Source organism: Lepidochelys olivacea (genome assembly GCF_965140295.1).
Source record: "Lepidochelys olivacea isolate rLepOli2 genome assembly, chromosome: 7".
Taxonomy (NCBI): domain Eukaryota; kingdom Metazoa; phylum Chordata; order Testudines; family Cheloniidae; genus Lepidochelys; species Lepidochelys olivacea.
The window spans coordinates 51,023,235-51,036,245 of record NC_140417.1 but is presented as its reverse complement, the minus strand read 5'-3'; positions in this window follow the sequence as shown (position 1 = coordinate 51,036,245).

Sequence of the window (13,011 nt, the reverse complement as noted above, 5' to 3'; positions counted from 1 at the left end):
TCTAAAGGATTGGCAACAGTGTGATTTGTGGGTAAGATCTGATTTGTATATTATATATTGGGTGTGGGGCTTGGTATTTTGGGATCCGGAGAACCTTTTTTCTTGTACTGGGGTATTGGTTTTCATTACCATTCATCCCCATAACGAGCGGCACTGGTGGTGATACTGGGAAACTGGAGTGTCTAAGGGAATTGCTTGTGTGACTTGTGGTTAGCCAGTGGGGTAAAACCAAAGTCTTCTCTGTTTGGTTGGTTTGGTTTGCCTTGGTGTGCAAAGGAACCCCAGCCTTGGGCTGTAATTGCCCAGCTTTAAGCAATTTGTCCTGAATTGACACACTCAGTTGGGTCCCACCAAAGCCAGCATTGTTACAGTGGTGTAGTCATGCTTCGATCCACAGAACAAGGTCAATTAAGCTTTGGGTAAGAACCCCACGCTATCCAAATTTGAATTTTGGAAGTGAGAGTTTGGTTGGTTAAAGAGCAGTTGCAGTGGGTGAGCAAAGAGCATATGAGGGCCTTGACAAAAAAGCCCTGGAAGATTTGTGTTCAAAAAGGGGATAAGGTTTAAAAAGAAAGCTACAAATCAAGAACTGAGAGATCTGTTAATGGCCAGTGATCAGAAGGCAGGAGCACAGCCCTTACCTGATGCTGCAGAAGCAATTAGAATGCAAAAGGTAGCAAATAAACTGCAACTTGAGCATCAACAGAAACTAGCAGACATTTGATTGTTGGAAAAGCAAAAAAAATGCTGAATTAGAGAAGGGACTCACAAGATGCAACAGGAGACTGCCAGACTTCAGCTCCAAGTATTGGAAGAGCAGAGAAAGTCATCGTCACCTGGTACTCCGCTTCCCTGCCATAATGAAAGAAACTGGGAAAGGATCGGTCCCATTTACAAAGATACTGAAGACATAGAGGAGTTCTTGTCTACCTTCGAACGTCTATGCCAGAGGTGGGCAAACTACAGCCCGTGGGCCAAATCCGTCCCGCGGGACCCTCCTGCCCGGCCCCGAGCTCCTGCCCGGGAGACTAGCCCCCAGCCCCTCCCCTACTGTTCCCCCTCCCCCACAGCCTCAGCGTGCCGTGCCACCAGCACAACGCTCTGGGCAGCTGGGCAGCACCGTTGCAGAGCTGCAGCCTGACCCAGTGCTCTGGGCAGTGCGGCTGTAGTGCCGCCAGCCACCCTTGCTCCAGGCAGCGCAGTAAAGGGGCAGGGAGCAGGGGGGGTTGGATAGAGGGCAGGGGAGTTGGGGTTGTGGTCAGGTGGCAGGAGTGTGGATGGGGCAGGAGTCCCGGGAGGACAGTCAGGAAGGAGAAGGGGGGTTGGATGGGGCGGCAGGGGGCAGTCAGGGGTGGGGGGTCCTGGGGTGGTCAGGGGACAGGGAGCAGGGGGTAGTGGACGGGGTAGGAGTCCCGGGGGGGGGCGGCTGTAAGGGGACAGGGGTGGAGAGTTTGGATGGAGCAGGCATCCTAGGGGAGCCGTCAGGGGGCAAGAAGCAGGGGGGTTGGATGAGAGACGGGGGCCGGGCCACAGCTGGCTGTTTGAGGAGACATAGCCTCCCCTAACTAGCCCTCCATACAATTTTGGAAACCTGATGTGGCCCTCAGGCTAAAAAGTTTGCCTGCCCCTGGTCTATGCACTCTGCATAGGATCCCAGACAAGCAGTGAATTCCTGTCCTGCTGACCAAATTGACTGGAAAAGCCAGGGAAGTATTCAATGAATTGAGGGAACAAGAGATTAAGATTAAAGATTCTTTGTTAAGGCAATTCAAAGTCACTACTGAGTCTTACAGGGTTAAGTTTAGAAAGTTTAAAATGTCTAATGATTGTACTTTTGTAGAATGTGCTCATAAGCTGATGGGTTTTGTTAAAAAGTGGGTTGTGGGAGCAAAGGCACATGAGAGTTTTGAAAAACTGCTGAATTTAATAACTTTGGAACAGTTCTTGGACATTGTTCCGGAGCATGTGAGAGCAGTTGTTTGAAATAGGGAACCTGAGTCAGTCCTACAGGCTGCAGAATTTGCAGATGCCCACAAACAGGGCTCAAGAAAGATATAAACCCTAGGGGAAAATTAATCATCATTCTTTCCAGTTTGAGAAGAGGGAAGGATTTAAAAGTAAATCTGGCCCTGACTCTTATAAAGGAGCTCATGGGGGCCCAGAGGGTAGGAACTCTTACCTCAAGAATAAACAGGTTACATGCTATTACTGTGATGTGCTTGGCCACATGAGACCAGATTGCCCAACCCTGAAGGGCAGCCCAAAACCAGCAACCCCAAATGCCTCGGTAAATGCTAATTCTGTTGTTATAAACTCACAGGCAAGCCCTACAGAGCCCAGCGCTGGTGCCCTGTGTGCAAATGCTGTTTCTGTGGTCTCTGAAGAATTTGACCTTAAAACACATATTTAAAAGCTAAATATATGGAAAATAATACAGAGTTTATTAGCGTGTGCAGAAATTAATGGAGTAAGGTGTATGGCATGGAGGGACACCGCAGCAGATATTACTTTGGTTAAAGTAAGTCTTGTCAGGGAGGAAGATTATTTGCCAGGTGAAAGTGTAACTGTTGTAGCCTTATCTGAGTATTTTGTCAGGATGCCTTTGGCTAAAATCCACCTTAAATGGAAGGGATTTGAGGGCACCATGATTGTGGGAGTGAAAAAACACAATTCCTAAGGATCTTATGATTGGAAATTATATTAAAGCTATGTTTAGTCAAGTTAACATAAACCAGGCACAGGGGAGGATTAATCCTGAGGTTGTGTCTATGGAGGGTTTCTCCAAAAGTTTGTCTTTGGAGAATAGCTGTTTGGCTGTGATTGAAGTTTCTGAATGTCTATCTAATGTCTCAGAAGTAAATCTGGAATTAGAGCAAGCAAAGGGAGAGGAGAACAAAGAAAGTTTGAATGAGCCTAGGCAGCCTTGTGAACTGATGGCTTTATCTAGTCAGCAGTTTGAAAAGGCAAACATAGGGGTAAATGAGTGTCCCTATACCTTACCTGTTACCTGTGTGGAGAATTGTGACAGTGAAGGAAACGTGCCTGTGTCTGTCAGGGGTATTGACTTGCGTATGGAGGGAGCTACCCCAGCCTCCAAGCAGTTGTCTGTGAACAGCCCTGTGTGCTGGGACAAGGGAAAGGATATCCCAAGCTGTGTGTCTGTTAAAGGGGCAGGTTTCTCCAGCTCTTCTTTGTCTGTGAAGCAGACAGAAGGTGCCTTTCAGCCTGTGATGGTTGAGAATAGTGCAGTTGTCTCAGAGTTGTTTCTGGATTCAACTAAAGGCCAGGAAGGGAATGGTCCTAAGTTTGTGTCTGCTAGGGAGAATGGCACTGTAACTAGGTTGCATCCAATTAGTGTCATGGCAAAATCCCAGAGACCAAACCATTCTGGTGCTTGTATTTTGCCTGTTGCCAATGTGTGTCTGGAAAAAGATGTAACAACTTGGTCTAATCAGGGTGATATCCTAGCCAGGGCACAAGGAGAGCATAAAGATGATTTAATTATGTTACCTACTGACAGTTCGAAAATTTGTAGCAAGAAGGAAAAAATTCCTGAGCTTGTGTGTGGCAAAGGGAAGGAGAATGCTTCTGACCTTTTGATTATGAAATCTATCAGTTTGCATGAAAGAGGATTGTGTAGAAATCCACCTGATGAGCCAGAGGTGATCCTGGATGTGAGTGAGACCCACAAAGAGTTTGTTGTTGCTCAGAAAAGTGGTCCTTTAGAGCAAGCCCTAGGTGAAGAGGGTAAGGGCAGAATTTTGGTGAAGGGTGAATTGTAGCTTAGAAAAGCTCAGAGGGAAAGGAATCCTCATGGTAGTCTTTGCAAGCAGTATACTGCAACCGAAGGGCATGAAAGTGATTTAATCAAGGAAGTTTCAGTTCCTAACAGCCAGAAGTTGTAAAAGGACTTTCCTTTTGAAAGATCTGGTGTGGATAGCCTTGAGAAGGTCTCTGGTGGAGTAAAAGCTGTTAAGAAGGTTGAACAGCCCTATAACCAAGTGGCTGTGTTTGGTCAGCTTGTTCGGGAGACAAGGTTGTTGAGAGAGGAATGTCTCCATGCTGATTCTGTAAGTGAACAGTCTGTGTCTCAGGTTCAGAGAAAAGACTGGGTAGCTGAGTCTGCAGAGCAGGACAGCTGTGCAATTAATCTCTTGAGAATGCAAGGGATGGCAGGTATACTTTCATCTCTAGACACTTTGGATATGACTTGTATCTCTCCGTGATCTTAACATCTGATTCCATGTGGAAGCAGAGGTTGATAAGGAAAGGACAAGAGAACTGAGTCTAGCTTGCTTGTAAAAATGGATGGTATCTCTTTAAGAACAACATATTAATCCACAGAGACCTCCCTACCAACACTACAAAAAGAAGGATTCTAGGTGGACTCCTCCTGAAGGTCGAAACAGCAGACTGGACTTCTACATAGAGTGCTTCCGCCGACGTGCACGGGCTGAAATTGTGGAAAAGCAGCATCACTTGCCCCATAACCTCAGCCGTGCGGAACACAATGCCATCCACAGCCTCAGAAACAATTCTGACATCATAATCAAAAAGGCTGACAAAGGAGGTGCTGTTGTCATCATGAATAGGTCGGAATATGAACAAGAGGCTGCTCGGCAGCTCTCCAACACCACTTTCTACAAGCCATTACCCTCTGATCCCACTGAGAGTTACCAAAAGAAACTACAGCATTTGCTCAAGAAACTCCCTGAAAAAGCACAAGATCAAATCCGCACAGACACACCCCTGGAACCCCGACCTGGGGTATTCTATCTACTACCCAAGATCCATAAACCTGGAAATCCTGGGCACCCCATCATCTCAGGCATTGGCACCCTGACAGCAGGACTGTCTGGCTATGTAGACTCCCTCCTCAGGCCCTACGCTACCAGCACTCCCAGCTACCTTCGAGACACCACTGACTTCCTAAGGAAACTTCAATCCAACGGTGATCTTCCTGATAACACCTTCCTGGCCACTATGGATGTAGAAGCCCTCTACACCAACATTCCACACAAAGATGGACTACAAGCTGTCAAGAACACTATCCCTGATAATGTCACGGCTAACCTGGTGGCTGAACTTTGTGACTGTCCTTACCCATAACTATTTTACATTTGAGGACAATGTATACCTTCAGATCAGCGGCGCTGCTATGGGTACCCACATGGCCCCACAGTATGCCAACATTTTTATGGCTGACTTAGAACAACGCTTCCTCAGGTCTCATCCCCTAATGCCGCTACTCTACTTGCGCTATACTGGACCCATGGAAAAGAAGCCCTTGAGGAATTCCACCATGATTTCAACAATTTCCATCCCACCATCAACCTCAGCCTGGTCCAGTCCACACAAGAGATCCACTTCCTGGACACTACAGTGCTAATAAACGATGGTCACATAAACACCGCCCTATACCAGAAACCTACTGACCGCTATTCCTACCTACATGCCTCCAGCTTTCACCCTGACCACACCACACGATCCATCGTCTACAGCCAAGCTCTGCGATACAACCGCATTTGCTCCAACCCCTCAGACAGAGACAAACACCTACAAGAGCTCTATCAAGCATTCTTACAACTACAATACCCACCTGCGGAAGTGAAGAAACAGATTGATAGAGCCAAAAGAGTTCCCAGAAGTCTCCTACTACAGGACAGGCCTAACAAAGAAAATAACAGAACGCCACTAGCCGTCACCTTCAGCCCCCAACTAAAACCCCTCCAACGCATTATTAAGGATCTACAACCTATCCTGAAGGATGACCCAACACTCTCACAAACCTTGTGAGACAGGCCAGTCCTTGCCTACAGACAGCCCCCCAACCTGAAGCAAATACTCACCAGCAACCACATACCACACAACAGAACCACTAACCCAGGAACCTATCCTTGCAACAAAGCCCGTTGCCAACTGTGCCCACATATCTATTCAGGGGACACCATCACAGGGCCTAACAACATCAGCCACACTATCAGAGGCTCGTTCACCTGCACATCCACCAATGTGATATATGCCATCATGTGCCAGCAATGCCCCTCTGCCATGTACATTGGTCAAACTGGACAGTCTCTACGTAAAAGAATAAATGGACACAAATCAGATGTCAAGAATTATAACATTCATAAACCAGTCGGAGAACACTTCAATCTCTTTGGTCACGCGATTACAGACATGAAAGTTGTGATATTACAATAAAAAAAACCTTCAAATCCAGACTCCAGCGAGAAACTGTTGAATTGGAATTCATTTGCAAATTGGATACAATTAACTTAGGCTTGAATAGAGACTGGGAGTGGCTAAGTCATTATGCAAGGTAACCTATTTCCCCTTCTTTTTTCCTCCCTCCCCCCCAAGACGTTCTTGTTAAACCCTGGATTTGTGCTGGAAATGGCCCACCTTGATTATCATACACATTATGAGGAGAGTGGTCACTTTAGATAAGCTATTACCAGCAGGAGAGTGGGGTGGGAGGAGGTATTTTTTCATGCTTTGTGTGTATATAAAAAGATCTTCTACACTTTCCAGAGTATGCATCCGATGAAGTGAGCTGTAGCTCATGAAAGCTTATGCTTAAATAAATTGGTTAGTCTCTAAGGTGCCACAAGTACTCCTTTTGTTTTTGCTGATAGCTATTAGCAAAGAAAGCACACCCAATCAGCCAGTGAATTCTGTTAAGCAAGAGAAATCAGGGTTTGATCTTTCAGGACAAGGAGGAAAAAGGGAACTTAATTTTGCAAAGGGAAGCCACATGGTAACCCTAAAAGGCCCAAATTCCAATGGTATTGAGTCAAAGGTGTGGCAAGACAAACATAATTGTAGATTAATTTGTTGTTATTGCTAATGGTAATTCTTGTAACAAATGTGTTGGTATTACCAAGGGGGGGGGGCGGAGGGATAGTTCACTGGTTTGAGCATTGGCCTGCTAAACTTAGAGTTGTGAGTTCAATCCTTGAGGGGGCCATTTACAAATCTGGGGCAAAAATTGGGGATTGGCCCTGCTTTGAGCAGGGGGTTGGACTAGATGACCTCCTGAGGTCCCTTCCAACCCTGATATTCTATGAACTGTAAAAATGTACAATGTGCCTAATCTTTTGAAAAAACCCTTTAACATGTTAAAAGGAATACATGAGAACACACTTTGTTAAAAGGCCTTGTAGTGCTGATATTGCACAGTTAGTACCTGTACACAGTACTGGAGCTTTCCCCAGGGGCAAAGACATTCCAGACCTGATGTGCTGTATGGAAAGGGAAACTGAGGCACACTACCATATTGCTTTCATGGCTAAATGCCAAGATTCCTGTACTGTGAACAACATTAATATCTACATTAACTTGATGTTAATTGGGTTCCAAACATTTGCCAGAGCTTGTATGAATAAAGTAGCTATGTTCTTTAGCTCTTGTCAAGATCACATGAGACATTCAGGAACCATGCTGCAAGAGCAGATCCAATCCACTATTATTCTAACCAAGTTTTACCTGGAGTTCATAAAGAGATTCAATCATGTTTTTGAACATGACTTTGATAAACCATTTCTGTTATACACTAATATGGCTTCTAACCCAATACTAGCTGTAGAAACCAAGGCTGGGGAGCTCTTGGGATGCAGTCAGTGATGTTTATGTCATCCCTTCCTGCATCAATTTTGCATTGGGGGTGTGACGTTATTGACATGAACTGTGACCATATAGATCATTGTTGCAACCAACCTCCTATAGTGGCACCAAATCTTGTATATAGGGGGTCGAATAAGATGCCTAAGACAAGGTTATGGTTTGCGGGTTATGATTATGCTATCTGGATGCATGTATCATTTTTGTATTTAAAGTATTGGCTCTATACTGTCTGTATTTCAAACTTGTGTTATGCTTCTGGGTGACACCCCAGACAATTTGGCATCAGCACTGCCTAGCCTGCTTGATGGCCCATTAAGGACCATCAGCTATACAACTGACCCACTGAGAGAAGGCAGATACACCTTGTGACTCAGCAAGGCATGCAGGGACATGCCTATGGACAGAACTCTAAGGTTTTTTTCATGCCATGTGCTGGAATGCTTGTCTTTGGAACAAAGAAAGGCCAAATGACAAGAGACCATAAACGGCTGCTCCAGCTCCTCCATCTTGTCTTCAATCCCGCTTCTTTGAGTGCTGTCCCTGTGGGTGCTCCACTCCAGGTGACGGTGCATCCTGGCACCGTTGATCGAAGATCTTCAGTAGCAGTGACTGGTCAGGATGCACACGGTCAGCTGCTGTCTCGTGGCATCATTAGGGTCTGCCTGAGCGCGCGCATCCTGCACCCCCCTCAGTTCCTTCTCAACCATCCTTGGCTGAAGACAGGACTCGGGGCAGTGCTGAACCTCTTCCCTGGTCACTGAAGGAAATAAGTAGAAAGAAATAGAAATAGATAGAAATATCCCAGTTCTCTCCCTTCCTTTAGAATGATTCATTAGTTTCAAGAAAGAAAAAAAAAAACAGACTTTTCCCCCTCACGTTCATCTCCCGTTGAGACTCTCTCCCCAGGCAATCATAGATCAATGATGCTGGGGTCCCTGGGCTTTAAGAAATGCGACTCCTGTAAGGAGCCTATGCCACAGTCTGATGGACATTCATGGTGTGCAAAGTGCCTCGGCAAGACACACATCCCTGCCAAGTATCTCCATTGTACCAGTCTCAAAACCAGGGCTCATCATGACGGGGACTTGCAGCTAAAAATGCTCCTGATGGAGAAATCTCTGCAGCCCTCTAAGGAGACTGGCACAAGTAAACCCTCTCCTTCATTCTCTGCTAGGTTGGAATTGATCGGGAGTGCTGCTTTACCCTCTCAAGCGAAGAGGCAGGAAGGCCCAATGTCTCCTCACAGAGACTTTCCAAAGGGTAAAGTGTCTCCTGTGAGATCTTTACCCTTGGTGCTGACAGCACCAAAAGCAGGAGCCTCCAACCGCTCCAGCACCTCAGCCACAGCTCACGCGGGGCGCAAAAGCAGGGACCCAACTTCCCACAGAAGGAAGCTCTCCTCGGACCCAGTCCTGGCAGTGCATTCCACCCCGGTGCCAACAAGAACGTTGGCACCAAGCCTGCCCATCATCCCTGCAGCAGATGTGGACCCCATACAGAGTACTTATAAACGGCCCGTGGCACTCGCTAAGGAAAACAAAAGTCTCTGTGGGCTTCCGCTCACACTTTGCACCCCCCCAGGACCACAGCCCATGGAGCAGCAGCAATTTTTGCATCAAGGTGACAGCTCCATGGCCCCTGTGCCTAACTCTCCACTCCTTGAGACACAGCACTCACTGTTTGAACAACTGCTTTCACCACCCGACCTGGCTATCCTCACTGACAGTGAGAACGACATGCAGCAGCAGGCAGAGTTCTCCCCACCTGATTCTCCTCTGCCACCAGCGCCATATATATCTCAAGGCATGGCGTGTCACAGGAACGAGCCTCAGTTTCCCTACTTTGTTCCACCGTGGGTGGGACCTTGCTTCTCTTACCCCATGCCTTGGCCTCAGTGGTACCCTTGGTCGGCTGCTGCTGTCACTCCTCCTCGTGGCCCTTCCACCAGACCGCAAGCTTGTTCTGCGCTTCTATCTAGAGCTCCTGAACCCCCTTCCCTGACTCACAGGCTCCTAATTCTCCATCAGCTGCAGATGGAGCCCTCATGCCTCCACATGATGTGGATGACTTTAAGCAATTCCAATTTCAAGAGGGTGGCACTTAGCCAGGACATTCCTTTGGAGGAAGTCCAGAAGACACAACAGGTGTCTCAAAATCCTCCAACCCTCTGCACCCTCAAAGATAGCGCTACCCATAAACAAACCCCTCCTAGAACCGGCTGACACTCTCTGGCAGACCCCTGCCTCCATCCCACCAACATGCAAAAAGCCTGAATGTAAATATTATGTTCCCACTGAGGATGTAGATTTCTTATTTTCCTGGCCGCAATCAAATTCTCTTGTAGTGGATGCAGCGACACACAGGACAAAACAGCTACAATACCAGCCCACCCAGCAAGACAAGGACCTCAAACGGCTTGACTTCCTGGGCCACAAGATTTATACCTCCTCTAGTTTGCAATTCAGAATTGCAAGTTACTCCGCCCTTCTCGCAAGCTATGACTTCGACAACTGCAACAAGCTCTTTGATTTTACCTCCCAGAGGACAGGAGAGCGGACTTTAAGTCAGTCCTTGTTGAAGGTCAATTGGTGTCTAGTACGGTGCTACAAGCATCCCTGAACATGGCAGACACGGCAGCCCGCACTACTGCAACTGTGGTGGTTATGCACAGGTCTTTCTGGCTGTCTGCATCCGGTATCCCCAAAGATCTGCAGACCAAAGTGGAGGACCTTCCCTTTGACAAAAATTTTTCTAAGAAAAACAAACGACAAGTCCTTCACACTATGAGACTCTAGAGCCACCCTGCGCACGCTGGGCATATACCCATCCCTCCCCCAGAGACAATGGTATCAACATTATCAGAGGCCCCACAAACAACAATATCATCGGCCCGAGCCCAGACCATATGACATTGGGAGAAACTGCAACAGACCTCCTAAGCGCAGACAAAACCATGCGCAACCGGCTACCTCCCACCCATTTGGAAACAAACAGCAATTTTGAAGTGTTGGTCACGGGTCTGCGCAACCAACCCTTGACTCTGCAGCCTGTTTGCGCATTTGGCCACTGCCTCCAGGTTTTCCACCATGTCTGGCAACAGGTCATACAAGACCGCTGGGTCCTGGAAATAGTTCAGTCAGGTTACTTCATCCTTTTCATATCCTGCCCACGGACCCTTCCCCGTCCCTCTTCAGGGACCCCCCTCTCATGAGCACTCACTTCACGTAGAAGTGGCTCATCTCCTACAGCTAGGTGCAGTGGAACCTGTACCAATACAACATTGGGGAAAAGGGGTTCTACTCCCATTACTTTCTCACCCAAAATAAGTGCGGGGGATGGAGGCCTATAATGGACCTATGCTGACCGAACAAATTTGAACACGTATAGAAATTCAAGATGGTCACAATAATACCTATGCTGGAACAAGGGGACTGGTTCACAGCCCTCTACCTACAAGATGCCTATTTTCACATATCCATTCATCCAGCATGTAGACACTTCCTGCGATTCACACCGGACACAACCAATTTCAATACAGAGTGCTCCCATTCGGACTCTCCACAGCACCAAGAGTGTCCTCCAAGACTCTAGCTGTAGTCGTGGCCCCCCTCCGCAAACACGGGATTATACTTTTCCGCTATCTAGTGTTAGGGGGCTTATTCCTTCACCTACTTACTTCCCTGGTCCTTCTCGCATGAACAGAGAGCAACAATACCCAAAGTCCAAAGGTGCAAACAATTCAATGTTTATTGGGGTGAACTTCCAGCAAGCATGATTCCAGTTTCCTTCCTCAGTGTCCCCCTTCCCAGCTCTGACACCAGAGAGCCTTACACCTGTGTCCCTCTTCCCATTCTTGCCCTTAGCCAAACATGATTCCAATTTCCTTACCCCCATTCCCTGTTCCCATTTCCTCCTTTAGCAAAACAGGATTCCCATTTCCCCTCCCCACACCCACCCACTTCCTGATTGACTGCAGACTATATAGTAAAACTTGAGTTCTGCTTAGCTATACCTTAACCAATCATTTTCCTGAAATTTAACTAACCAATCCTAACATATTGTAACATGATTATGTAACCAATTATATCCCACCACCTTAATTAGTTTACACCCAGAAAAATTAATTATACAGCAGACAGAAACAATCACAGAACCAGACAGAGATTATACAGACAAACAATAGCGAAGTGGGAACTATAATGACAAAACAATACAGAAGTGAGGATTTCACATCCCAGCTATTGATAAGTGAGTTCTTGCCAGACAGGATGCTATCAAGCTAAGTTTCCTTTTACATTTTCTAGGCACTTCCCTTTCTCTGGAGGTGACAGGCATTATTAGGACAGGAGTGTATTCCTAACAGCCCAATAGCACCTTCTTTCAATGTGACTAGTTTGGAATGTGAGGATGTGACCGGTCACTTCCGAGCTTATGGCTGCCTCTGTTGCTTAGCCAAAGGCCTTAGCCTAAGAACAGGGCCTCAGACTGTCACAGTAAGAGAAGGACCTTACACTGGCAGACAGTGATTTTGATTCTTTCTTTGATACCTCTAACTAGCCAAGTGATAAGAATACACCTAAATTCTTAAAGTACAGGCCTTTGCAGACAGACCTGAATATGTTTCAGAGTAACAGCCGTGTTAGTCTGTATTCACAAAAAGAAAAGGAGGACTTGTGGCACCTTAGAGACTAACCAATTTATTTGAGCATGAGCTTTCATGAGCTACAGCTCACTTCATCGGATGCATACCGTGGAAACTGCAGCAGACTTGACGACTGCCTTATCAAAGACAGCTCGTATGACGAGACGTTAAAAGCGACACATTTTACCATCTCCCTCTTCCACAGTCTAGGCCTGCAAATAAACTTCCAAAAATCCACCCCGATACCCACACAGCAGATCGAGTTAATCAGCGCTCACCTGGACTCAGCTCGAACCAGAGCCTCATTCCCAAACAGATTCCTCGCTATTACACATCTCATATGCACAGTCTCCATTCGTCCCAGAATACTGGCACAAACCTGCCTACAGCTTCTTGGTCACATGGAAGCCACCACCTTTGTGGTCAAATACGCCAGGCTGCACATGAGATGCCTTCAAGGTTGGCTCAACTCCAACTACAAACCCAGCAGACACAGCTTCTGCATGACACTAACTCCTCCAGCGAACATATTGGCCTCCCCAAAATGGTGGGCAAAGCCAGAGAACCTATGCACAGGTGTCCCCTTCCATCAACACTCCCCAGTGCTCATGCTCATCACGGACGCTTCCCTGATAGGTTGGGGAGTGCACCTAGAGGACCACATGGCATAGGACCACTGGTCCTTATCAGAGATGTGTCTGCACATAAAGCTTCTAGAGCTCAGAGCAGTCAGATACGCCTGC